Consider the following 25,777-nt stretch of genomic DNA (forward strand, 5'->3'; position numbering starts at 1 on the left):
GATACTCCAACTGTACCTCCGTCAGAGGTTTTGGGGCCTGTCTCAAGTGTGTCGTTTGTGAATCTTTATCCTTGTCTCAGGGGGTCTCTCAACCAGCAGACAAGGGCCAGAGGTTTTGTCACGGTAAAGACAGGCATACCTCTGAATCTTCTCTAACATTGTCTTGTGTTTAACTAGTTATGGACTCTAGGCTGGAGCTGCATACTCCAGGATTAGCCTGACATAAGTGGTATACAGGGTCCTGAACGATTTCCTTACACAAGTTTCTAAAGGTAGTTCGTATGTTGGGCAATCTAGCATATGCCGCTGATGATATCCTTTTGATGTGTATCCCTGCCCGGAACGCTATGAGTGCTAGTCACTCTACAAGAATGTAAAACTTCAAGAGTCTGTACTCTCATAAACCCAATGTATCTTCTGGTATGTAAATAAATAAATAAATACATAAATAAATACATAAATAATAAATAAATAAGGGATTCTGGGGACAGGTTCGGTATGATATCAACCCCCAGATCTTTCTCTATTTGACTCTTGCAGGATTTCACCTCCCAGATGGTACCTTGTGTTCAGCCTCCTGCTCCCTTCGACTAATTTCATTACTTTACACTTTCTTGAGTTAAACTTAAGTAGCTATTTTCTAGATCATTCCTCCAGTTTGTCCAGGTCATCCTGTAGTCTCTGTCTATCTTCATCTGTCTTGATTCTTCTCATAATTTTTGCATCATCAACAAACATTGAGAGGAATGAGTCTATACCCACTGGAAGGTCGTTTACATATATCAGAAACAGGATGGGTCCAAGTATAGAGCCCTGTGAGACTCCTCTGGTGACATCTCGCCACTCTGATGTCTCCCCCCCCCCTTCCTCACAGTTACACGATTGATTAATTGATGAAGATTAAGCCACCCAAGAAGTGGCACGGGCATGAATAGCCCGTAAGTGGTAAAATTTTTGTTCAGTAAATGTATACAGTGTGCTGAGGTCGCATTTAATCGTCAGGCAGCTATCGCGGGGAAGGATAGTGCTTGACAGTATTTGAGGGTGTCCAGCTGCAGGACACCTTTTTTGACCAGAAGAGTGGCAGTGTTGATGGCTTCAGGGTGGTTACTGCAAGATTCAGGGACTCTTAAAGCTCATCAAGGGTCATTGGTTGCTTCACGTTCCAGGAGATAGTAGAGTAGTGGCTTTTCTGTGATTGAGTTACACGCTGTTTCCTGTTGCTTAGATACTTCCTTATCCACTGGGGCACCTTACCTTTTACTCCTGCCTGTGTCTCCAACTTTTGTAACAGCCTTTTATGGGGTACTGTGTTAATGGCCTTCTGACAGTCAAAGAAAATGCAGTCTGCCCACCCTTCTCTTTCTTGCTAAATTTTTGTCGCCTGGTGATGGCATTCTATTAGACCTGTGATACCATTCCTGAACCCATGCTGGTGGTGTGGGGGTACAGCTGGAGGGTGGACGGGTGGATAGGTGGAGGGTGGACAGGTGACGGAGGGGGGGGGGGGGGTTAAGAGGCGGCTCGGGTTTTCCCAATGAATAAAGAGCCTCACTCCGTGCACCATCCCAACACCACCATCCTGCTCCCACCCACCAGAACAAGGAGACTATGCTTGGTGTCACTCAGTGTACATGTGGCTCAGGCTTGGAGTGACTCGGTGCACATGTGGCTCAGGCTTGTAGTGACTCAGTACACATGTGGCTCAGGCTTGAACATAAACATTAACTGTAAATTATGTGGTATGTGATTAACGTCTCACACCCTCACTCAATATGTTGGCGTGTGCCCGCTGATAGGTCATATAAGAAATAATAAGGACTGTTCCTGGGCAAATAATCCGGATTCGTCACAATTGTCAACTGTGGCAGAGTGGCAACAGGTGTGGGCCTCACCCATACTAACACCATCACTGGTAGGGCCAACCTGGCCTGCGGGGCCTCACTCATACTAACACTATCACTGGTAGGGCCAACCTGGCCTGCGGGGCCTCACTCATACTAACACCATCACTGGTGGGGCCAACCTGGCCTGCGGGGCCTCACCCATTTAATAATGGTCATAGCACTAAGTATCATTGCTGTAAGTCAGGCAAACAAATTACATAAAGATCTGTTTAAAAGTTACAAATTGCTGTACTGTGTAAGTGCATTAAGGCGAGTCTACGGCGAGAGAGAGACGGAGAAAATCCGTGTGGGAGGCTTCAGGTGCCTGGGGTGATGGTCGTCTGTCTGTTGGCAACCTGTCCTCCTCCTTCTAAGAACGTCGCTTTTCGCTCGTATGCGTTACAGAGGACCAAAAATCGTCGTACTAGAACACGAAAGCGGCTGGCGAAAGTGACGAACTGTCCCGTCTTCTGTTTTGGGTCCTCTGGTAGGTTAGGAGAGGTCACTTTAACTTGACCGTTTTCTTGACGTTGGGAGACCTACGGTGGACGAGCTGCTCTTCCCGGACCCCCGTCCCTCACCCACCATACACACCACAGACTGGGTGTGTTGTAAAGTCAGTTAGCGACCTGCTCTATGAGGAAAATGTGGCGCAGGGGAAAGGTTACCGAGGAGAGATGTTAGTGCATATGAGTGTGTGTGCCAGGTGAGGAGGACAATGGTGAGGAGTGAGAGTGGTGTAGGAGACCACACCAGATACACCCACACCCCCATACACAAGTTACACACCAGGTGCGACAAATCAATCAACCATGCAGGTCAGTCGATCATTATTAGAAGGAGCCCAAGAACTAGAGGTCAAATGCAGCTAAGTAAATATATGCTAGTACGCGCATGCGCACACTCCACTCTGTACCCTATTTATTCTTGGTGTTTTTCTTTGTGTGGAGCGACAGGTATGTTTGGCCCGGTGTCCCTACTGTGAGTCACACCTTGGCACAGTGTACTGTATGTCTGGTGGCACCCCATGGCCGGTGGCAGTGGCCGGACGGGTCTTAGTTGGTGGTGGCAGTGGCCGGACGGGTCTTAGTTGGTGGTGGCAGTGGCCGGACGGGTCTTAGTTGGTGGTGGCAGTGGCCGGACGGGTCTTAGTTGGTGGTGGCAGTGGCTGGACGGGTCTTAGTTGGTGGTGGCAGTGGCCGGACGGGTCTTAGTTGGTGGTGGCAGTGGCCGGACGGGTCTTAGTTGGTGGTGGCAGTGGCCGGACGGGTCTTAGTTGGAGGTGGCAGTGGCCGGACGGGTCTTAGTTGGAGGTGGCAGTGGCCGGACGGGTCTTAGTTGGTGGTGGCAGTGGCCGGACGGGTCTTAGTTGGAGGTGGCAGTGGCCGGACGGGTCTTAGTTGGTGGTGGCAGTGGCTGGACGGGTCTTAGTTGGAGGTGGCAGTGGCCGGACGGGTCTTAGTTGGTGGTGGCAGTGGCTGGACGGGTCTTAGTTGGAGGTGGCAGTGGCCGGACAGGTCTTAGTTGGTGGTGGCAGTGGCTGGACGGGTCTTAGTTGGTGGTGGCAGTGGCTGGACGGGTCTTAGTTGGTGGTGGCAGTGGCTGGACGGGTCTTAGTTGGTGGTGGCAGTGGCCGGACGGGTCTTAGTTGGTGGTGGCAGTGGCCGGACGGGTCTTAGTTGGAGGTGGCAGTGGCCGGACGGGTCTTAGTTGGTGGTGGCAGTGGCCGGACGGGTCTTAGTTGGAGGTGGCAGTGGCCGGACGGGTCTTAGTTGGTGGTGGCAGTGGCTGGACGGGTCTTAGTTGGAGGTGGCAGTGGCCGGACGGGTCTTAGTTGGTGGTGGCAGTGGCTGGACGGGTCTTAGTTGGAGGTGGCAGTGGCCGGACAGGTCTTAGTTGGTGGTGGCAGTGGCTGGACGGGTCATAGTTGGTGGTGGCAGTGGCTGGACGGGTCTTAGTTGGTGGTGGCAGTGGCTGGACGGGTCTTAGTTGGTGGTGGCAGTGGCCGGACGGGTCTTAGTTGGTGGTGGCAGTGGCCGGACGGGTCTTAGTTGGTGGTGGCAGTGGCTGGACGGGTCTTAGTTGGTGGTGGCAGTGGCTGGACGGGTCTTAGTTGGTGGTGGCAGTGGCCGGACGGGTCTTAGTTGGTGGTGGCAGTGGCCGGACGGGTCTTAGTTGGTGGTGGCAGTGGCCGACCAAATTTATGTTGGAGTCTATATAAATGAAAATGTTTGTTTGAGGTTGGAGCCCCGACGCTTGCGGCTAGCCTCTCCTAAATTATTACAGTAATTACATTTGTGTATATGCGGGATATGGTCAGGTCGGGGTGGACCATTAATGGTCCATTAATGGTCGGGGTGGACCATTAATGAATCACGTGCCACTTGACAAGATATCAATTGGACCCCTAAAGATAAATCTTGCAATATTAACTGGGCTGAATTATTTGTTTTCATGTTTTTATTTGTAATTGTCTTACTATTGTGTAATATGCACTGAAGTATGCAGATTTACAAATAATCATACTATTATAATTTCCCTGTATCATCACAGTGAAACTGTTGAGGGGTTTACCCCTTGTGTTTACCACTGTTCCTCCACTGGCTCTGGCCGCCATAAATACGTGTAGTGACGACTTCGTTCTATAGCCCAAATATTCACCAAAGGAACAACAATAAACACGGGGATAATCTCTCTATATCAGTTTAACTGGTTTGAAACAACACTTCACCAAACTGATGATTGTTGATGATGCCCGTTGCTGTCTTCAAGAAGCTGAATCAAAAGGATAGTCGACCATATCAACTCCTGGGGCTGCAAGCCTTTGTTGGGAGCAACAAAGTGCAAGAAGGTGGCCAGGCTGGAACAGCACAGTCCCGGAGGTGTGTACATGGATGGCCATCATGGCCACTATGCCAGATGGGCTAAGGAATTAACCTTGTCAAAGGCCTCCGTACGAGCTGGCAAAGAAGAGCCTGTGAACGGAGGGGGACCAAGAACTCGAGCCTGGAACCGCTTTGTCTGTCGCCGCCGCCAACACCCGCCTCGCATCTGTTCATCATCTTCGGTTGATAATGAGAGTAGCCAGCCTCTTGCAACAAGGTCGACACGACTAGTATGCAGTAAGCTGTTGAAAGAGAGTGGGACTTGAGCCACAGCAGCCCCCCGGCCCCGCCCCGCCCCGCCAAGGTCAGTGCGCTTCGCCCAACTCCGCACAGTACTCGTCACACGAGCGCGCATGCGTCATCACCCGGAAGTACAGAAGAGCAGGACATACGCGGCGGTGAGTGCGTTAAGTAACTGGGCCTCCACACTGCCACACTCACACGTCCATAACACCCCACAAGAAATTTTCAATACGATACACAGAAGTCTAAAGAAAAGTTTACAGGAAAAATATTTTATTCGGTGAAAGAAATTTCTTCTAAAGAAAATTAATGTAAGACAATGTCTCAAGAAAAGTCTAGAGGGTGTGTGAATGAGCCGAGATTCACTGTCAGCAAGAGGGAAAAAGACCAGTTGTCTCAGCAAGACAATATTGAGACACTGTGCAAGAAACTGGTCACACACTTACCGGGATAACACTGACGGCTTATTTCAGGGCATGTACGACTTCCTTTACTGTCTTCATGTCTTGTCAGTTCAATGTCTTCAATTTCTTTCTTTATTATGCACCCCATACCCATCCCGTGGGCGGTGATAGAAAGGGTTACAGAGGCACACAATGGGTTCAGGAACTGAACCCATTAGTTCGTTTAGCTAAGCAAGTGACAATCTTTTGACGCTAGTTACACAATTATTGTTATATATATATATATATATATATATATATATATATATATATATTATATATATATTATATATATATGTCGTACCTAGTAGCCAGAACGCACTTCTCAGCCTACTATGCAAGGCCCGATTTGCCTAATAAGCCAAGTTTTCCTGAATTAATATATTTTCTCTAATTTTTTCTTATGAAATGATAAAGCTACCCATTTCATTATGTATGAGGTCAATTTTTTTTATTGGAGTAAAAATTAACGTAGATATATGACCGAACCTAACCAACCCTACCTAATCTAACCTATCTTTATAGGTTAGGTTAGGTTAGGTAGCCGAAAAAGTTAGGTTAGGTAGTCGAAAAACAATTAATTCATGAAAACTTGGCTTATTAGGCAAATCGGGCCTTGCATAGTAGGCTGAGAAGTGCGTTCTGGCTACTATATATATATATATATATATATATATATATATATATATATATATATATATATATATATATATATATATATATATATATATTTATTATTTTCTGTAAAATTCAAGTAAATTTTTATTAAGTTTTGTTACATTAAAATATTTAAATAATTTTATATATATATATATATATATATATATATATATATATATATATATATATATATATATATATATATATATATATATATATATATATATATATATATATATAATCTATATCATTTGTTGTGCTAAAGAAACTGGTCCATAAAATAAGAGAGAGGAAGACAATGTTAGGGGGGCAGGCATGAGGGGCCGTCGTGCAGGTGGTCCCCCCCCCCCAGGACGGCCGCCCCCCCCCCCCGCTCCACCACCACCTGCCTATTTCATATTTCTTTTAACTTGAAAACGTGACAGTAATAAATTTCTTAATTTTAACAATTTATTTGGTATAAAACGGGCCAAAGTTACTCTTAGTAAGTCATGGCAGCGTTGTTATGGGTGTTGGTGTGGGCTCCCCTCTGGGGGGAGGGGCGGCCCTCCCTCCCATCCTCTTCACAAATGTCTGCAGCCATCCCCGGAATAGATTAGGAAAGCCAATATATATCTTTCCCTTCCTCTTCTCTTACATCCTGCCTCCTCCCTCCCCTATCCGCCACCCTGCCTCTCCCCAATCCCCTGGCAACTTCCCTCTCCAGCCTCCCCAAGGAGGGGGGGGGGCGGGGTTGCACCATCCCCCACCACGCAGAGCTGCTTCGTGACGCAAGTCGCGGCTCACTTCATCAAGATATGAAAACAAAAGATGAGAAAAGTGCGTGTGTGTGTTGCGAGGTTACGACACAGTAGAGGTCTTGTGTGGGGCTGCAGGGGGGCTGTGGCAGGCGCTGGGGAAGGGGCTGAGTGGTGGGAGAAAGACCTATGGAATGCACGCATGCTTGCTCTCTCTCTCTCTCTCTCTCTCTCTCTCTCTCTCTCTCTCTCTCTCAACCTACCGTCTGTTTACTCCGGCAGTGTTAACTTAATTAACAATATTAAATACAACGGGCACCATTATATACTGCGTCTGCTGACATGAGCAGGGAGGGAGGGGAGGTGGGAGGGAGGGATGAAGGGAGGCAAGATGGTAGGGAGGGAGGGAGGGAAGATGGTAGGGAGGGAGGGAGGGAGGGAAGCAATATGGTAGGGAGGGAGGGAGGGAGGGAGGGATGAAGGGAGGCAAGATGGTAGGGGAGGGAGGGAGGGAAGATGGTAGGGAGGGAGGGAAGATGGTAGGGAGGGAGGGAAGCAAGATGGTAGGGAGGGAGGGAGGGATGAAGGGAGGCAAGATGGTAGGGAGGGAGGGAAGATGGTAGGGAGGGAGGGAAGCAAGATGGTAGGGAGGGAGGGAGGGATGAAGGGAGGCAAGATGGTAGGGGAGGGAGGGAGGGAAGATGGTAGGGAGGGAGGGAAGCAAGATGGTAGGGAGGGAGGGAGGGATGAAGGGAGGCAAGATGGTAGGGGAGGGAGGGAGGGAAGATGGTAGGGAGGGAGGGAGGGAAGATGGTAGGGGAGGGAGGGAGGGAAGATGGGGTGTGAGGGGGGGGGTGATGAAGGGAGGCGCGCGCCTCAGTAAACACGTGCTACTGTTTACAAACACAGAGAAAGGTTATGACAGCGACGTCCCTCCTTCACTGACCCTACAACCATACCTCCCTTACCCCCCCCCCCCCTTGCCTCCCTCACACCCTCCCTCACTCCCACTCCATGTCAGCTGATGATATTATACATAAACACCCCCCCTCCCCCCCACACATTCCCCACCATTCCTTTCCTCACACCACATACCCCAGAAACATGCCCCAAGTCCCCCATACTGCACCCTTCCCCTCCCATCTTCCCCCCCCCTTCCATTTCCCCCATACACCTCCCCAGCCCCATACTAACTCACCCGGTAGTGTCCACCGGATCACCCGGTCCGTGAACGGTGAGGACAGCTGGAGGACACAAGGAGAGAGCTCCGGCGGGGAAGAGAGCCAGACTCCACACCGGAAGGAAGCCATACATGTAATACCAGCAGCAGCGGACATGAGAACTGTCTTGTGAAACATGCACTGTCCACCAGCGCCAGACACTGGCCTACCAGCGCCAGACACTGGCCTACCAGCGCCAGACACTGGCCTACCAGCGCCGGACACTGGCCTACCAGCGCCGGACACTGGCCCACCAGCGCCGGACACTGGCCCACCAGCGCCGGACACTGGCCCACCAGCGCCGGACACTGGCCCACCAGCGCCGGACACTGGCCCACCAGCGCCGGACACTGGCCCACCAGCGCCGGACACTGGCCCACCAGCGCCGGACACTGGCCCACCAGCGCCGGACACTGGCCCACCAGCGCCGGACACTGGCCCACCAGCGCCGGACACTGGCCCACCAGCGCCGGACACTGGCCCACCAGCGCCGGACACTGGCCCACCAGCGCCGGACACTGGCCCACCAGCGCCGGACACTGGCCCACCAGCGCCGGACACTGGCCCACCAGCGCCGGACACTGGCCCACCAGCGCCGGACACTGGCCCACCAGCGCCGGACACTGGCCCACCAGCGCCGGACACTGGCCCACCAGCGCCGGACACTGGCCCACCAGCGCCGGACACTGGCCCACCAGCGCCGGACACTGGCCCACCAGCGCCGGACACTGGCCCACCAGCGCCGGACACTGGCCCACCAGCGCCGGACACTGGCCCACCAGCGCCGGACACTGGCCCACCAGCGCCGGACACTGGCCCACCAGCGCCGGACACTGGCCCACCAGCGCCGGACACTGGCCCACCAGCGCCGGACACTGGCCCACCAGCGCCGGACACTGGCCCACCAGCGCCGGACACTGGCCCACCAGCGCCGGACACTGGCCCACCAGCGCCGGACACTGGCCCACCAGCGCCGGACCTGCACTCTGGGGATATACGTCACGAATAGAAAACAGGGGAAACATGATTTAGACATTGAAGATACCGAGATGGAAATACGAGGTGAAGGAAAACAAGAAGAGGAACAGTCGAGCCAAAGGTTTCGGAGGAAACTGGAAAATACAGATAAAATGCTGTAAAAGTTGTAAAAGTCCTGTAAAAGCTCCTGCAAAAGACCTTGTAAAAGTCCTTGTAAAAGTCCTTGTAAAAGCTGTAAAAGTCCTTTTTCGAGTGTGTGTTGTGGCGTGAGGGGGCTGTTAGTGAGAGCTTGTCCGGGAGGAAAATACCCGCGCCGTCCAGAGCAGACGTTGTCAGTAGAGGTATTCACGATACCCGCTCAAGAGGAGGCGGGGCTGGGAGGTAGTCCACACTACCTGCAAGCATTATTAAGTAAGAACACGAATGCACACGCACGCGCGTGCACACATTTACACTCACTCACACACCAAACACTTCCTTCCGGTGACGTATATAAGGAAATGCAACAGGTTTATCCCAGGTAAAAATATTTTTTGTGTTACGTTAAATTAGCTGAAAAAAGAAAGAAAGAAAGAAAGAGAGAGAGAGTGTGAGAAAGAGAGAGAGAGTGTGAGAGAGAGAGAGAGAGTGTGTGAGAGAGAGAGAGAGAGAGAGTGTGAGAGAGAGAGAGAGAGAGAGAGTGTGTGTGAGAGAGAGAGAGAGAGAGAGTGTGAGAGAGAAAGAGAGGAGGGGGCCTGCTTATTACTCATAAGAGTTTCTGGTGATTATTTCATTAGAACACAACCCCAACATACGTATCCCTGTCTTAGCTTCTCCACAACAACAACAACAACACTCCCGCCCTACAATCATCTACATACACAACAATCACCTGCATGCTGGGGATACTTGGCTAAGATTTCTGGAAACAATATTTTAGGCTTGTGAGGGTTACTGGCCCGGGCTGGCGGGAGCCCTGTTGGCGAGTCTTGAAGACGTCACTCACAGACTGTGCCTCAACACCTTCCTGAGGTCAAGACGTCACTCACAGACTGTGCCTCAACACCTTCCTGAGGTCAAGACGTCACTCACAGACTGTGCCTCAACACCTTCCTGAGGTCAAGACGTCACTCACAGACTGTGCCTCAACACCTTCCTGAGGTCAAGACGTCATTCACAGACTGTGCCTCAACACCTTCCTGAGGTCAAGACGTCACTCACAGACTGTGCCTCAACACCTTCCTGAGGTCAAGACGTCACTCACAGACTGTGCCTCAACACCTTCCTGAGGTCAAGACGTCATTCACAGACTGTGCCTCAACACCTTCCTGAGGTCAAGACGTTTGTGTTTTGTCCGTCAATTGTGTTGCCATTGACACTATTTCACTTGACACTTGTAATGAAAACGTTTGACTGTCTCTAACAACAGCAGGTTGTCTTGCAAACGTTTCCGCTCTGTTAGAAATGCGTTACGCTGTTAGAGGCGCCTTGTGGCCCCTGCTATCACAAACAAACTTGACCTCGCAAACAAACACAAACGCTTGACCTGGAGATGAATGTTTCGTTAGGTAAATAATCATCTGCCAGGATAGTTGACACCTGTTGGAAACGTTTAGCTCAACAACGTTGTTCTGTGTTGACTCAGTCGACTGAATTAGACACGTAAACACATTAGAATAGTGGACACCGGCCAGGAAATTGTACACGAGTCAGTCACGGGCGGCCAGGACCTTCCTTCTTGCGGCCAAGACCCGCCACTCGGCCCGCCGCGCACCCGCCCCGGTACCCTCACTTGCTCTGTAAAGTCACCCCGTACTGGTACTGTGTCAGCACCTAACTTGCCTAACTCTACACGTAGAGGTACCCAAGAAGGGGAAGGGGAAGGCGTACCCTTTACACGGTACCCAAGAAGGGGAAGGGAACCATTAGGAGAAAAAGTCAAGCCATTACCACCATTATTAATGGTTGTAATTTCTTTCACCCTGATGCCCCCTGTTACCTAACAGTAAATAGGTATCTGGGAATTAGACAGCTGATACAGGCTGCTTCCTGGGGGGGGGGATTAGTAACAGTTGATTGATTGACAGTTGAGAGGCGGGCCGAAAGAGCAGAGCTCAACCCCAGCAAGCACAAGTAGATGAATACAACTAGGTGAGTACACACCCCTTAATTAACTGTTGACTGTTGTTCACTGGGCAGTTACTGGGTACCTGGTTGTTAAGGGACTGGCGGTGGTGCACCTTCCCTACCCATACCTGAGGCATGGGTAAGGTGCTGTCTCTCTCACCAGCACACACATACTCTGTACTCCTCTACCCACCTCTCCTAAACTATATATAACGTATATGATGAGAGAAAAGAATGAGTAAGAGGAGTAAGAGGGGGTGAGTAAGAGAGGTGAGTAAGAGGAGTAAGAGGAGTGACTAAGAGGGGTGAGTAAGAGGGGTGAGTAAGAGGAGTGAGTAAGAGGGGTGAGTAAGAGGAGTGACTAAGAGGGTTGAGTAAGAGGAGTGACTAAGAGGGTTGAGTAAGAGGAGTGACTAAGAGGGTTGAGTAAGAGGAGTGACTAAGAGGGTTGAGTAAGAGGAGTGACTAAGAGGGTTGAGTAAGAGGAGTGACTAAGAGGGTTGAGTAAGAGGAGTGACTAAGAGGGTTGAGTAAGAGGAGTGACTAAGAGGGTTGAGTAAGAGGAGTGAGTAAGAGGGTTGAGTAAGAGGAGTGAGTAAGAGGGGTGAGTAATAAGAGTTGATAATGACTGTACAGAAGGGAGCCCACCCAAACACTGGCCAGCGCTGACACAAAGGCTGACTGACTCACTTGGGGAAAAGGTGACGGGACTTCCCCCTCTCTCTCACTCCCCTCCCCCCCCTTCCCTTCCCTTCCCTTTCCATCACTTACCCCTCCCACCCTCCTGTTCCTTGCCTTCTCATTCTCCACTCTTCTCTCCCTTACCCTTCTCTAGCCTCTCCCCTTCCCCGTCCACGTCTCTTCACAGTCAAACCTTTCAGCTCTTCCTTTATATTTGTGTGTGTAACCTTCCACTCCGGTACTGGTCACTGTCCCGCCCCGGGAGAGGAGAGGGGGACAGGGTGACCACACGACGGGGTCTGCTCTTCAAGTAATCTGCTCTTCAAGCAATCGAAAACTTCTCTTGGAAGATCGACAGCAAGAACCTCATACTCCCAATTATAAATGACCTAATTGATGCAGAGAGTAAAGGGTCTCGAATCTCCTTTGTATGGATACCTTCACACATAAATATAGCCCATCATAATGAGACAGACATTGCAGCCAAATTAGCGTGTAACAAGGATGAAGTTGAATTAGATCTAGGTATCCCCATCTCTGCTGTCAAAACTGTATTGGTCCAAACACTCAGATCTGATAGGAAAGAACTTACTGACTCCCAACGACCTGAAAGTACTAGTATAAAAAGCTATGATTTGTTCAGATTTGAAACCTACATCTATGGGCAGCACAAAACGTCCACTAAACTGTGCGACACAGTGGTTGCAAGGATCAGGTTGGGTTACCGTTACCTGTGGCAGGTGGCTACAGGTGACGGATCTCCCAATCCTGAGCACTCCAGTTGCAAACTCTGTGAGCAGAAACTGCGGCACGATCTCCCACACTACATCACCGAATGTCCAGTTATTAGACCTTTCAGACCAGTTGGCGCAACCCGTTCTCGCAAATTTAATAAGTCAATATTGACTTATTAAATATGTGCATAGGTGACATACTTAACATAATAGATACCCTTAAAAAGATTCATAGAAAACACCGACTTTACCTAACCTACTTAGTATGTTAAGATAAGCATCTTATTGCTTCGTAATTACAATTATTACCTAACCTATAATAGGTATAGGTTAAGTAATAATTGTAATTACGAAGCAATAAGATGCTTATCTTAAGATACTAACAAGGTTAGGTAAGGTTGGTGTTTTCTATGAATCTTTTTAAGGGTATCTATTATGTTTAGTATATCACCTATGCACGTAGTTAATAAGTCAATATTGACTTTACGAATTTGCGAGAACGGGTTGGTTGGCATGAGGTACCTGGAGCTTTGCAATTGCTTTATTCACTCTCGTATTCTTGAAGATATCCTCACAGTATACCCAAAATTTGACAGTGCAGGCTACTAAACACATGGCTCTGTATGACTAACCAGCCTGCGAGATGGGGACTTGTATTACCACTGCTACCTTATTCAATCTTGTGTTGATGATATCCTCAAAATGCATCCGGAGTCTGCCAGTGCAGACCGCTTATCACATGCCTCTGTATGACTAACCATCCTGTGTGATGGGGATTTTTTAGCATCACCTAGTTAGCTTTTTTGACACACTGTACTCCACTTCATATAGTCTAGGGTAGCGGCACTAATACAGATGTACCTCATATCTTAATAAAAAAAAACACGACGGGGGACACCCCAGAGACACAGTCTTCACGGTGACAACCACCAGAATGAGGGGGGACAGTTACACACACACACACACACACACACACACACACACACACACACACACACACACATATAGTATTATGACCATGGCCCCCTGGCCGCCAGGGCGAGGGCCCGGGACCACAGGCAGCGTGCCACTGATATGGTATCGCACAAGGACTACTCAACTGGGCCATACTTGCCGCCTCGCCACTCTGCCAAACAACGGAATTGGAACTTTTAGAGTCGCCAAGGATACTGTCGAGGCCAGGAAAGTTCTCTGGGGTATTATCAGCAGGGCTGTGGTTGTGGTTGTGGCTGTGGCTGTGGCTGTGGTTGTGGCTGTGGCTGTGGTTGTGGCTGTGACTGTGGCTGTGGTTGTGGCTGTGGCTGTGGCTGCGGCTGTGGCTGCGGCTGTGGCTCACAGTATACCTATACACCACCAACACCAGGTATCCTTTTATAAGGGCCAACAATCGTGGTAGAGGCAGCAGCAACAACAATCGCGGTAGAGGCAGCAACAACAATCGGGGTAGAAGCACCAGCCACAATCCTGGTAGAGGCAGCAACAATCGTGGTAGAAGCACCAACAACAATAAGAATTGTTAAGACGAGTACGAGGCAGCATCACTGCTGTGTTTATATCTAAGAGATTTATCTTATGTTGCTGCTGAAGACAAGTCCCACGGGAGAGTTCCCTGAAGATGATGCGTGTGAGAGAGTGAGAGAGAGAGAGTGTGTGTGTGTGTGTGTGTGTGTGTGTGTGTGTGTGTGTGTGTGTGTGTGTGTGTGTGTGTGTGTGTGTGTGTGTGTGTGGTGGGGGATATATACAGTTTTCCGTGGGTGTGTTCATTACTACAGTGAACGATCTTTCAGGTATGTGAGGGCCAGGTTTGTGTCACTATATTTACGTATGGTGAGTGGGGAGGGAGGGGAGGGGGTGTATGGTGAATATGGTGTATTACTGGTGCTGGTGAGATGGTGTGGAGGAGCTTGGGTACTCTAGCTCACTACCTGCTGAGGAGTCCTGGTGTTAATGTTGGTTACCCACACTATTGCTGCCTGCTGGGCTCACCTGCCTGCTGGGCTCACCTGGCCTGCTGGGCTCACCTGCCTGCTGGGCTCACCTGGCTGCTGGGCTCACCTGGCTGCTGGGCTCACGTGCCTGCTGGGCTCACCTGGCTGCTGGGCTCACCGTGCCTGCTGGGCTCACCTGCCTGCTGGGCTCACCGTGCCTGCTGGGCTCACCTGCCTGCTGGGCTCACCTGGCTGCTGGGCTCACCTGCCTGCTGGGCTCACCTGCTGCTGGGCTCACCTGCCTGCTGGGCTCACCTGCTGCTGGGCTCACCTGGCTGCTGGGCTCACCTGCCTGCTGGGCTCACCTGGCTGCTGGGCTCACCTGCCTGCTGGGCTCACGCTGCCTGCTGGGCTCACCTGCCTGCTGGGCTCACCTGGCTGCTGGGCTCACCTGCCTGCTGGGCTCCGCTGCCTGCTGGGCTCACCTGCCTGCTGGGCTCACCTGGCTGCTGGGCTCACCTGTCTGCTGGGCTCACTCTACACCTGCACTTCACCAGGTGTTTTATTACTAACGATTCCAGACATAAATCCTAGTGTCCTGTTTGCCTTATTTCCAACATTTATGCATCGATTTTTTGGCTTTAAATTCTTACTAATGATGACCCCGGGATCCCTATGGCCAGGAGACGTCCCTTCTGAACACCGTCCACCTCCTCCTGTCAGCCCGGCCACCTGGGCTTCCACAATGTTATCATCCAGGGGCTTGGAGGGCTGAGTGGGCAGCCCTCGGGATTCGTAATCTTAGTGTCCGGTTATCGATCCCCGGCGATGGCGGAGACAAATGAGCAGAGTTTCATTCACTCTGATGCGCTTGTTTACGTGAAATAAATAGCTACCTGGGAGTTATACAGCTGTTACGAGTTGCTTCCTGTGTGTGTGTGTGTGTGTGTGTGGACAAAAAAATGAGTTGATTGATTGACAGTTGAGAGGTGGGTTTAAAGAGCCAGAGCTCAAACCCTTCAAGCCCAACTAGGTGAGTACAACGTCAAAAGAACGGTCAAGTTAAAGTGTCCTCTCCTAACCTACCAGAGGACCCTAAACAGAAAACGGGACAGTTCGTCATTTTCGCCAGCCGCTCCCATTTTCTAGTACGACGATGTTTGGCCGTATGTATGAGAGGCTGGTCCTGTAACTATCATCATTATCATTTGAAAAGTTACCTATTTCTGGGAGTGGGTCAGGGCCAGTGTCCCACGACGGAAGACACGACATTTGTTTACTGTGCCTGGCTATATAGATTGATTGATTGATGAAGATTAAGCCACCTATAAGGTGGCACGGGCATGAATAGCCCCGTAAGTGGTGGCCCTTTTGAGCCATTACCAGTATCAAGAGCTGATACTGGAGATCTGTGGAGGTGCGCAACTGCACCCTGCGTGACGGGAGATGTCTCCCGCCTGGCTGTAGGACTGAAGGCCTACCCCGTGTGACCTCGGGAGTGGCTCTGGGGGCCAGTGCCAGAGGTGTGACCGTCGCCACTCCTGCATCTTGGGCCAGTGCCAGAGTCAGTGTGGGTATGGGGCCCAGGAACTGGGGTTAAGACCACATCTCATGAGGATACACATGGATATATTACAGCATCTGTGATTGTCAATACTGATTGTCCTGTGCAGACTTCATTAAGCCTATCAATTTGCCTTCATCTAGGGACTATTTAGTTGGATGTTCACGACAAATAATAAATTAAATTGATTAAAGTACCAAACCCTTGAGTATTGCTTACTACCGTCTTGTACACACTAGTACACTGTTGCTCTCTTGCTTCATGCCTCCCCTTGTCTTACTGCTTCATCTAAGTGTGAAGGGAAGGGAACTATCAGAGGGGAAAGCGCCAAGCCATTACGACTATATAGCACTTGAAAGGGGTCAAAATAAGGATTTGGGATGGGACGGGGTGAAAGGAATGTTGTCCAACTTCTTGGACGGTCGAAGATTGAACGCCATCTAAGTGTGAGTCAAGTCTTCCCAGAGTGTATGATCAGCGTGCCAGTGATGGTGGACACACTCGTGGCCACACCCACACCTGCAGCCACCTCAGCGCCTGAGAATAACTGTGGAAATACGGACAAGTGTCATGCGAGCCTGAATCCAGGGCACGTGGTCTAAATTACTACGCTTATCCCCAGTGTGGCGCGGCTCCTCCTGTAGCCCGCAGCACTGACAGAGGTGGTGGGAGGTAGAGCACCTGTACAGGTGCACAAGTACTAGGAACATCCGGGTGAGCGAGGCGGGGCTACACAGGTGTGACAAGGGTCGGCACCGGGGACAAGGAGACGGCGTGTAAACACAGCCCGGGCTCGGCGGGGTGTTATCATAATGAACACCCGCTAATACCTCTCACCCCTCAGTACACACTTGGCTTATCACAGCCATCTTCGATACGGCTCCATCAGCATCTTTACCTTCCTCTTTACCATCATCCACTAATTTGTGGATGATGTCTGATCACGTGACGTGTAGTCGTACACTCTGTGTGGGGGGGGGGGGCGTCACCAGTGTGTGTGTGGGGGGGGCGTCACCAGTGTGGGGGGGGGAGGCATCACCAGTGTGTGTGGGGGGGGGGGGGCGTCACCAGTGTGGGTAGGGGGAGCCGGTCGGCCGAGCGGACAGCACACTGGACTTTTGCTCCTGTGGTCCCGGGTTCGATCCCGGGCGCCGGCGAGAAACAATGGGCAGAGTTTCTTTCACCCTGTGCCCCTATTACTACCTAGCAGTAAAATAGGTACCTGGGTGTTAGTCAGCTGTCACGGGCTACTTCCTGGGGGTGGAGGCCTGGTCGAGGACCGGGCCGCGGGGACACTAAAGCCCCGAAATCATCTCAAGGTAACTTCAAGATAAGGGGGGCGTCACCAGTGTGGGGGAGGTGGAGGGGGGAGAGGAGCGCGCGAGTCTATAAGAGTTTAGTAAGAACAAAATGTATATAATATTGATCTAGTACTTTACGAAGCAAAAACATTTTAACTTTACATATAATTAAAGTGCAAAACATTTCAGGCCAGATTTACACCACATTTGTTAAACATTACTCCCAGCGCTCACCATCAGTGCCCCCCCCCCACCCTCCTCACATGGGGGGGGGGCAGACGTCACCATCCACGGTGAGAACACGTGGGACCCTCCACCCCCCCCTCGTACCCCCCCCTCGTACCCCCCCCCCCTCCCTTGGGACCACCGCCCCCCACTCCATGGTCCTCCACTCATGGCCCCACAAGACCTAGGCAGGTCACTTATCGCGAAGAAGCAGCACACTGAACCTGTCCCCAGAGGCCCACATCAAGAGGATATCATCAGCGGCATATGCTAGACTGGCCAACATAAGAACTGCCTTTAGAAACTTGTGTAAGGAATCGTTCAGGACCATCTATACCACTTATGTCAGACCAATCCTGGAGTATGCAGCTCCGACCTGGAGTCCATACTCCATATATTATATACAAGACAAAGTTAGAGAAGATTCAGAGGTATACCACCAGAGTAGTCCCAGACGTAAGAGGTATGAGCTTCGAGGAAAGCCTAAGGGGGCTGAACCTCTCGTCCCTGGAAGACGGAAGAGTAAAGGGGAGACATGATCATCACCTACAAAATTCTCAGGGGAATTGACAGGTTGGACAAAGACACACAAAAAAAGGACAACGTGGGCAAGGAAAGCTTCTTTAAATTGAGAAAAAAGTAAGACAAGAGAATACACATGGCAGCTGGACATGGCAATAGGTGTATGTAAGGCAGTACTGACACCCTGGCAACAAGTGGAATGCACAGAAAGATGTCGTGGAAGCCACCTCCATCCACAACTTTCAGGCCCAGATTTGACAAAGATTTTGAAGGTGAGAAGAGCTACAGGGCGATCAACAGACACGAGGAGGGTGGCAGGCAGGGCATTAACAGACACAAGGAGGGTGGCAGGCAGGGCATTAACAGACACAAGGAGGGTGGCAGGCAGAACATTAACAGACACAAGGAGGGTGGCAGGCAGGACATTAACAGACACAAGGAGGGTGGCAGGCAGGACATTAACAGACACAAGGAGGGTGGCAGGCAGGACATTAACAGACACAAGGAGGGTGGCAGGCAGGACATTAACAGACACAAGGAGGGTGGCAGGCAGGACATTAACAGACACAAGGAGGGTGGCAGGCAGGACATTAACAGACACAAGGAGGGTGGCAGGCAGGACATTAACAGACACAAGGAGGGTGGCAGGCAGGACATTAACAGACACAAGGAGGGTGGCAGGCAGGACATTAACAGACACAAGGAGGGTGGCAGGCAGGGCATTAACAGACACAAGGAGGGTGGCAGGCAGGGCGCCACCCTCCCCAGCAGTAGCCACCGCTAGGTGACCACACGCACAACTGTGGACGTGTGTCTCGTAAGGTCAGAGGTCGCGCTAAGGTCGCGGGGTCGCTCAGTTCCCACTCAACTTGGCCCAAGGTCATTCCTGGTGCAAAATTTATACTGTGAAATATTAATTGGGTGATTTTGAGCGTCGCTTCTTCCTGTTGTGTTGGGCAGGGGGCGAGGCTCCCTTACTGACACTGTTGGGCAGGGGGCGAGGCTCCCTCACTGACAGTGTTGGGCAGGGGGCGAGGCTCCCTCACTGACAGTGTTGGACAGGGGGCGAGGCTCCCTCACTGACAGTGTTGGACAGCGGGCGAGGCTCCCTTACTGACAGTGTTGGGCAGGGGGCGAGGCTCCCTCACTGACAGTGTTGGACAGCGGGCGAGGCTCCCTTACTGACAGTGTTGGGCAGGGGGCGAGGCTCCCTTACTGACAGTGTTGGGCAGGGGGCGAGGCTCCCTCACTGACAGTGTTGGACAGACAACTGGTCCATCAGTTAGTAAACAACTGGGACACGCTAAGTGAAGGATTCAGCCCCAGCTTTAAATATAGCTGCGACGGAGCTCAATGTGCTCAGGGGAGCTCTACAACAGTTTACTGACGGTTGGAAGGCGGGGCCACAGAGCCCACCACCTTAGGTCAGAAGGTGGTGGAGGCCAAGACCGTCAGTAGTTTCAATTAAGCGTTATATGACAAAGAGTGCTGGGAAGACGGGACACCACGAGCGTAGCTCTCATCCTGTAACTACACTTAGGTAATTACGGACGGGGAGTACGGAGGCCGGCACGGAGGTGCTGGTGGCGGGGTAGAGATGGCGCTGTACCGTACAGGGAGCAGGGGGCCCGTGTGTAACGCTCCATGGAACACTGCCTCACTAAATGCTGTTGGTTTATATTCCATTATAAACTACCTGAGGATAAATAATGTCTGTGGCGGCGCTCCAGAGTCTGTTAATTACTTGTAATTATGATGACGTCATCATGATGGCGCACATTCATATTTTTAAATTTGATTATCCCTTTATTTTTGTGTGATTTTAATGTAATTTAGCTCATTTTAAAGGAAATTTTGTGTACAAGAAAAAAGTTATTACCAACTTTTGCATATAATTTGGGGTTTCTGAGATCAGGAACTATATATTTTTTGTCTCTATTTCACTTAAATTCTAAAAGGAAATAATATTTATCATGAAAATATCATACTAAAGGAGTTAACCCATAGTAATAAAACTGTCATTTATCGATGATAAATATTGAAAGTATTCAGTAACGTCTGTTAATAATGACGTAGGATGAGGAGGTGTTTACTCTCACTATTGTGTCTGGCGCGGTGTTCGTGTGTCGGCTGCGGCCTCCGCCTCGCCCCCCTTCAATCACCCCCAGGCTAAATTATTCCTTAACAATGTGCACTGTTAACTAACCGGTTGTTAGTTTACGCAGATGTACCTGATGAGGCTGTGGCCCCTCACACACCAGAGCTCCCGGGGCCCCTCGTGGCTTAGTGGACTGCGCTCTAGGGTCGTAGTCCTAAGGGCCCGGGTTCCATCCTCGGCAGAGGCAGAAAAAAAATGGGCAGAGTTCCTTTCCCCCTGGTGCTCTTGTTCCCCTAGCAGTAAATAGGTACTTAGGAGTTAGACAGCTGCCTCGGGCTGCTTCCTGGGGATGTGTGTGTGTGTGTGTGTGTATGTGTACTCACCTAATTGTGCTTGCGGGGGTTGAGCTCTGGCTCTTTGGTCCCGCGTCTCAACCGTCAATCACACGCACCTTCATGCCCACATCTAAGGTCATGACACGAGCACCTTCATGCCCACATCTAAGGTCATGACACGAGCACCTTCATGCCCACATCTAAGGTCATGTCACGAGCACCTTCATGCCCACATCTAAGGTCATGACACCCGCACCTTCATGCCCACATCTAAGGTCATGTCACGAGCACCTTCATGCCCACATCTAAGGTCATGACACCCGCACCTTCATACCCACATCTAAGGTCATGTCACGCGCACCTTCATACCCACACATGTCCCTTGTCAAATTGTCTAGATCAGTCAGCAAAGTGAACAGAAGTGAACGACCAGTTGCAGACAGTGGCATGACTGGCAGTACACTTGCCTCGGACACTGTTGCCTGTGTATCTTGCAACATTGCACTGAAAGCATTCCAGCTTGGGACACATTCACAACGTGGCTCCACGCTTCGCAACAATTTGTATTGTGCATGTTGGACGCTGCTTCGTGTACATGGGCGCCATGCCAGACTTACATTTCTGAATGGTTTAACATCATCAAGAGTCTTGTTGACATCATCGTATTCAAGCAACACTTGGGGAGTGTTGTACATGTTGCTATGGCGGTGTGTCCACTCACAGGATGAGTGGCGCTGCCCAATAAACTCGCCCCTCGGGGCAAAATTTGAAATTTAAATTTACTTCACTCTCTGATGTAAGGAGCTTTGGTCGATTATATGAATCGAGATGAACGAACGAGTCTGCTGAATACTTGTTTCACTCACGGTAATGTCATGAGGCAATTGTTCTCCGTAACTATCCTCATAACAAGTCATCACTGTTGTGTGTAGGCTTCCTGTTACATCTGGAGTATCCCCCAAGAAACTCCACATTATCTGCAACACGGTAAACGAATCTGTGTCTAACAAGTTCTGCTGGCACATATAATCTGTGTTTTCTTCCGTGCAACATAAGAATTCATTGACCATAGTCGTCTCAAGCTTTACAACTTTTGTTATAATCAACTGAGATTCCTAAGCCGAGCACAAGCTGCACCAAGAATAGGCTACAAGTCTTAGGATACACAAACAAACACCAACTTGAGGTGCAGGTTCACCAGTATGTCTGGATGTTCTCAGAGCCGTGCTGGCCGCCGCCTCCCTCAACATTCATTCATCAGGTTTTGTGATAGTATCAAATTTTATATTTGAATACACCACCGACCACGGGATGAGTATGGGGTGCATAATAAAGAAAGAAATTGAAATTGAATGGTCATTGTTAACATTTATGCTGTCAAATATTTGTTCCTACAGATAAGCCACTTGAAAAAAAGCTCAAAAAAGCCACTTGAAAAAGTTCTTATTAGTCTTACTTCTGAGGAACTGAACCCGAGTAACTCCATTTCTCATTTGCCAACACTTCTCTCCTCAACAGTTAGCCAGCTTGTGGTATAATCTTGGGCTTACTAATAAAGCTGCGGTTATGTTGGGCCCGTGAGGCCAGTGTCAGTAAGAGTTCAGTATAATAGGCTGTGGTTGGTTGCTGGAAACTGGCGGGTGAATAAGTCCACTGTATGGATAAGTATGTGTGAATTAATTAGTATTATTAACATCTTTATTGACAAAAACTAATTACAGTTTTGCCTAAATTGAGGAATTCAATTAGGTTTTATTAAAGTGAGGATAATGCTGGTATTCACTGTCACACAGGACAGAGGGTCATACACAAGACAATAGGTCTAAACTGTAGGCTGAAGCACATATATATCATAGTCACAATCAACTACATTAGACATTCGTACACTGAAACGTGTATACTATGTAAATCCAACTTTCTATTGTGCACTGCCACACAAGGGCAGGGATGGGTTCATAAGAAATGCAGCTTAAAAATAAAATAAATAAAATTGTTCTTCATTCTTTAAAATGGACAAGCAAATTTTGCATAAATTGTTAGGCTGTCGTCTAATACAGCAGATTCAATTAAATAATTATAACAGTTGGTGGTACAATAGGCCAGGAGGTCTAGAATCTTTTACCCCATAGTGTTGTGGTAGCGGGTACAGCAGTCACAACCAGGTGTTGTGGTAGCGGGTACAACAGGAAGTGACGGTTACAGCTGTCACAACCTAAGGGCCCTGACCTACGAGGAAGGCCTGAGGGAACAGGACCCCGTCACACTAGAGGAGAGGAACAGTAGGGGACATGACAACGACATACAAGTCTACAAATAACTTACGTAGAGAAGGAAACAATGGTCAAAATGAGAGGACACAGATGGGAACTGGAGCCCAACGAGGCACAGACATCAGTAACAACTTGACTGTAGAGTTGTAGACATATACAATGGTTCAGGTGAAGTACTTGAAGCTTCCTTCTCGGCTCACAATCCGCAATCCCAGGTTCGATACCCAGCAAGGACAGAAATGGTTGGACACGTTTTATTTCACATAATGCCTCGTCGAGCAGTAATATAAGTAGCCGGAAGTTAGGTAAGCATTACATAATACTAATTAAAAAAATAAATTTATATATATATATATATATATAATATATATATATATATATATATATATAATATAATATATATATATATATATATATAATGTGTAGTACCAGGCTTCCCTAACAAAATGAATTATTTAAAATAACAACCAAGAGCACAAAGGGCGGGTCTCAGGAGCTGACACCAGGCCAAGCAACCATATCAAGGTGAGAGTTTACACACACAACAGGTAAGTGTAACCCCCCTCCCCCCCCCCCCCCCCCCCCCCTCCGTCAGCGGGACGTCAGCGGCCGCCAGCAGCCAATCAGCAGCCGCTGGAGGCCGTGTTGCATGACAGGATCTTACATTGAGCGAGTGTTTCCTGCCGCGGCCGCTGCGAGGCGCTGCTACACCCTCCCTCTACCCCCCCCCCCCTCTCTCTGAGTCACCCTCTCACGTCATAGTGACGTCACGCCTCGGGGTACACGCCGACCTCCACGACCCCCCCCCCCCCTCATAGGCTCCTCCAGGTGGTAAACAAGCCGGGCCTAAATCACCAGATTGGGAGGCTATTTAATGCCTTACTTGTTGATTTTTTTGGGGTAAATGGGGGACGGGGGGGAGGGGGAGGTTATTTAGTAATTGATGAGGTTTGTTTGGTGGGAGTGTAGTGGTGGTGAGGTGTTGATGTGGTGGTGTTGATCGATCATGCGCAGTGAGGCTACCGTCCCCCTCCCCCCCTCTTCCCAACCCTCACCTTACAAGGTCACACACTACAGGTAAATACACGCACACGCACACACACACACACACACACACACACACACACACACACACACACACACACACACACACACACACACACACACACACACAGTGTGAGCCCACACACACATAGCCCAGTAGGCTCAGGAATCTGTACACCAGTTGACTGACAGTTGAGAGGCGGGACCAAAGAGCCAGAGCTCAACCCCCGCAAGCACAATTAGGTGAGTACAATTAGGTGTAGCGTGCACCTACGCCACATACACGAGGGAGGAACACACTCATGTTCTAAGCGAACATGAACAGGTAGAACACTCATGTTCTAAGCGAAAAGAACAGGTTTAGGGATCTCCCTCCCACGCCCTTAAGTGAAAATAGAGGAGATATGGTCACTATATACAAGATCCTGAGGGGACGAAGACCAGATACTGAGGAGGGAAGATAGTGAGAGACAATGTGGTCGAGGACAAGACAATATGGACCAACGTTCAACAAGTGGACAGGACTGACAGTGGAGGCAGCCGCCACCCTCACACACACTCTTTAACCTAACAACTCTTAAGTAATTATATATATAAAAGCGTGGAACCCGGACGGTTACATAGCCGGGGCGGGGTCCACAGTACTGGGGAGTGTCAGGCCCTGGTTCGAGGCTCTCTCACCACACACACACCAATGAGGGCCGCCAGGAGTGTATCGAGGAAGGACTCCCTCGAAGGGAACCTGGACATCCTACGGTGCGGTGGGCGACCGTGAGGTACAGTGCCCGTGCGGTACAGTGCCCGTGCGGTACAGTGCCCGTGAGGTACACTGTAGGTGTGTAAGCAAGGCGCAATTCTCTGGGGGCCAGATTTACGAAGCAGTTACGCAAGCACTTTCGAACCTGTACATATTTTCTCAATCTTTGGCGGCTTTGTTTACAATTAGTAAATAGTTAATGAGACCCGAAGCACCAGGAGGCTGTTTATAACAATAACAACAGTATATTGTGAAGTTTGCATTCTTGTAAACGGTTTTATAAATGTAACCAAAGCCGTCAAAGATTGAGGAAAGATGTAAACGTTCGTAAGTACTTGCGTAACCGCTTCGTGAATCTGCCCCCTGCTCCATACAGTGACTATGAGGTACAGTGGCCGTGAGGTACAGTGTCCGTGAGGTACAGTGTTCGTGAGGTACAGTGGCCGTGAGGGACAGTGTCCGTGAGGTACAGTGGCCGTGAGGTACAGTGAGTGGTTCGTCTAATTAACTAAAGCTTCCCAGCATTAAGTAATGAAGAACTATGACACAATTACTCACTATTATATAGGCGCAGAATGTAGAACATGACAAAAAACATATTTTTACTCCGAAATGACATCATTTTATAACGAAATTGGGTCCATTTAATTACTTCCTGTAGCCTCACCTTCCACTTAGTTTCGTCTAATTTCGTTATATGATTTCAAAGTAAAAATATATTTTATGTTCTACATTTAGGACCAACATTATAGTGAGTAAATATATCATAGTTCTTCGTTGCGCAGGAAATGCTAGGAAGTTTTGTGTGCGCACCCAGTTGTGCTTGCGGGGGTTGAGCTCTGGCTCTTTGGTCCCGCCTCTCAACTGGTGTACAGATTCCTGAGCCTACTGGGCTCTATTATATCTACACTTGAGAGCCACGGTGTGTGGCCAATATGTAACTTGGCCACACACACGCCCCCATTTTCCGCTTCTGTGGCAGAAGGCCTCGAGGGATAGTCACCTGTTAAGTAAGCACTCACACACACACACACACACACACACACACACACACACACACACACACACACACACACACACACACAGGAAAAACACGAACAGAAGGATGCAGTCTGAGTAGACAGTCACTATAGACTGCATGCATCCTGAGGATGTGTGTG

At 49.7% G+C, this 25,777-nt stretch overlaps 1 long non-coding RNA gene across 2 annotated transcripts in view; it reads right to left on the reverse strand.

Moving 5' to 3' along the window:
* Positions 1 to 25,777, reverse strand: part of LOC138372936 (uncharacterized) — a 97,098-nt gene that overhangs the window by 11,192 nt on the left and 60,129 nt on the right. The window contains exons 2-3 of one of the 2 annotated variants that reach the window (XR_011231009.1): positions 22,669 to 22,785; positions 22,003 to 22,199 (exon numbers count right to left, since the gene is read on the reverse strand). This is a non-coding gene — a long non-coding RNA (uncharacterized lncRNA). Of the gene's footprint in view, positions 1 to 22,002; positions 22,200 to 22,221; positions 22,786 to 25,777 lie in introns of those variants that run through there. The other variant, XR_011231008.1, reaches the window with a different exon arrangement.

Source organism: Procambarus clarkii, chromosome 40 (assembly GCF_040958095.1).
Source record: "Procambarus clarkii isolate CNS0578487 chromosome 40, FALCON_Pclarkii_2.0, whole genome shotgun sequence".
NCBI classification, from domain to species: Eukaryota; Metazoa; Arthropoda; class Malacostraca; order Decapoda; family Cambaridae; genus Procambarus; species Procambarus clarkii.